Raw genomic sequence first — 3,498 nt, forward strand, 5'->3', positions numbered from 1 at the left:
CCCCCCCCCCCTCCCTTATTTTATTTATACACATTTTTATTTTTTTCCATCAAATAGCACATTTTTTTTTCTTTTTCAAATAGCGCGATGTCGAGCGGACGAATTCGAGTGCGCCAGCGGTTCGTGTGTCAGCAAAAATGCAAGATGTGATGGACGAAACGATTGTCTCGATCATTCTGACGAATATAATTGCAACGGTGTGTTTGTTTATATTACTTTTTCTTTTGATTATTGATATTTTGTCCATTGAATTTTTAACGTATTCATATTTCTTTACCTGTGAAACACAATTAATAATAACATATTACATTAATATTATAATTTCCAACTCAACAATATAAATGTAACATAACGAATATTGTATATAATAGTTATATTGTTGAATAGAAAATTATACATTGATATAATGTTATTGTTGATTTATATATTCTCTCTTAACATTTATAATTAGAATAAACTTTATTAGAAGAAACTTTTAAATAAAAGTTACAGATAATTTTTTTTTTATTATATTCAGTTAATTATATGTTTATTTTATTTTTAATTATATTTATTCTTTATTACATATATAGTTTATTAGTTATAATTTAGAATAAATCTCGACTAATGAAGAAGAGGTGAATAATTTTGTCGCTCGGTTTTGAAGTAATTATTTCGGAATTAAAAATATTATACGTTTAAATATGATCTTGTATCTGATAAATTATATTTTATAAACGTTTCATTCCCCTTTATATCATCATTTTCAGTGACTACCTGTAGTGGGGATCAATTCCGTTGTCTGGATGGCATCTGCTTAAGTATCGACAAGCGTTGCAACGGAATCGCCGATTGCCGTAACGGCGAAGATGAGAGCCAATGCGGTAAGCTAATTTGTTTTCCTTCCCTCTTTGAAACATGTATTTGTTCGATCAGTTTTTACATTTTGAGAGCGCGAGCAGAATATACCATTGAGATGTTTTTAACAATACAGATTTTAACGGAGTCTATCTTATACATCTCCGTTGTTTCTTATATCTTCGTAATCTCTAATTGTATCGTCTTTGCTCATCGACAACGTAAATTCTACGTTGTTGCATGTTCTAATCGTGAGGTCAATAATCACTTTTGCACGCGCAACGATAACTCCCGCAACGGTTCCAGCAATAAGCCGCGATAAGCTTGCACCGATGCTCTTTGCCAAGTGTCGGTTACCCGACGCGATTATTCACGAGCGATCGAGAGGGGCGTCTGAGCTTAAACAAGCCTCAAACGCGCCTGCGAAGTTTAACAACAAGATTGCAGGCACTTTGATAAGTCTCGCGAGTAAACCTAGCAGTGATCTCATTCGAACACGTGCTTAACGTCGTGGAAATAACGTCGCAAAGATTGCGATTTATATGCGTATATATCATCATTTCGAAATTTTAAGTATCGCTAATTTTCAATCAGTTTTGTCACGGATGAAAACATTTGTCTCTTTATTACAATGATGAACTACGAGTACGCGCGAGCAGAAATGCGTTTACGCTTGCACATAATTAGACGCTGACGAGCGGTTACGTGTTGGATACACCGTTGCACGCTGTAACGTGAATAAACGTAAACTTAATTTTCTCCGGCACGCTCCACGTGACTTTCGATTTACGATTTTCCACGCTGACCGAACTTTATGCCCTCAGCGCGCAACGCCGAAAATAACACCTCTTTTCCTGAAATAGTTTAGCCGCAATGTCGTTGCACCATTACCTCACCTAATCCAGGTTTCGTTGCTACCTAAACCAGAGCGCTCACGACCGGTCGTGTGTGAAGAAGGCGGCGAACTTTCAAGCATTCCCAATATACTCGGACCGTTGCGTTACGACGTTCCTGTGTTACCTAAACTCGCTTTAATTAATCGACTTTTAAACGAACCGCATCCGACATTCCTGCAACCAACATGCGTAGAGAGCGAAGACATCAATCCTCGCTGCTGCCGATCGAAGATAAATTAATCGCGTAAAGATAATCCAATAGTCCACGTCATTCCGTTACGATTGACTTATCTTCTTGATTGAGAATGCAGATTGCTGCTCTTCGCTCTTGTATATTCCCTGTATACTTCCTTCGTTCACATACTAACCTCAGCAAAAGCAGCACAGCTCGAAGCATCTCACACCAGGTAAAGGGGTGCGTCCGCTTCTACCGTCCAGATAGTATAACGCTATATATGCAAATTGTATACTCTCTGACCTACGGTGTCACTTGGCACCGCGTGATCATAAATATGCTGCCGCCAGGCGAAATTATTTAGCATCACGCCCGGTTTATTCACTTAACGCGTATTTTGGACGGAAGATTCGGAGTGTCGAAGGGCTTGCTTGGAGCCGTGATCGCGTGGCTTTGCTGATGGATCATGAGTAATCCTGGAGGGATGGGAACAACTTGAGGTCGGGGGCTGACGCGCGTCAGCAGGGCGATGCAATCTTTAAATGCGCATGAGTGTATGGTGTATGGAGCAGGTTGCGGAGACACCGAGTTTCGCTGCACGGACGGCCGCTGCATCAGCTACGTGTTGCAGTGCAACGGGGTGAACGAGTGCTCTGACGGCTCTGATGAGAGGGACTGCGGTAATTATGCCACACCACACTTATCCACGCCCTTTTTTCTACATAATACAAAAACACACGTACTTACATCACTCTCGCGCGCGTGCACGTGACAAGTCATTCAATAAATATATCATTCATAATGTTGCGAGCTGCATTTGGACAGTGTACATGGGTTGGCGCTTGTCGTAATACAGGTGTTTATTAGTTATTAAGATTTTAAATCGGTTGAGATTGAGATTTTGAAGTAATAAGAATTTATTTGTTCACGTTTCTAAGGGTTGATTAGTTTTTTAAAAATAGTCAAAGATTTTTTATTTTTTGTAGTAAAAATTACTCCCAATTTTACTAGTACTTTTATATTATTGTAATTTACTATGCAGTAAAAAAGTAATAGAAGGTCTAAAACTAATAAGAATTCAATCAACTTGCCCTTTATCGATCGTGCCGACTTTCAAATACAACTATAATTTGAAACTGTATTTCAAATTCTATTATTAAAATTAATTGAGATTAAGGCACTCAGAGAGAAAAATTTTCTTATATATGTATATATTTCCAAGGATTTTGATTTAAAAATAATCAGATTTTTTATTTTTAGTAAAAAGTTAGCCAATTTTACAAATATGTTCATATTATTGTAATTTAGTATACAGTAGAGGTAATAGAAAGTCTAATACTGCAACCGACAGAATTCAACCAACTTCCATCGATCGTGCTGACTTTCAAATACAGCTTTCAAGCATTCCGCGTGATATTTTCGCCATTACATTCGCCTTTTTCTTCCGTAATCTCTTTTTAATTTTACTTATCGCGAAACCATGCGCCGCCCATAGAGAAGTATCCGTGGCGAAATGCCGGAAAGTTCGCGATTGCACGGAAGTCGACCGCGATTTCCTACGGAGGGAAACTCGCCGAACGCCGAAGGAAT

Source organism: Cyphomyrmex costatus, unplaced genomic scaffold (genome assembly GCF_001594065.2).
Source record: "Cyphomyrmex costatus isolate MS0001 unplaced genomic scaffold, Ccosl1.0 scaffold91, whole genome shotgun sequence".
NCBI lineage: Eukaryota > Metazoa > Arthropoda > Insecta > Hymenoptera > Formicidae > Cyphomyrmex > Cyphomyrmex costatus.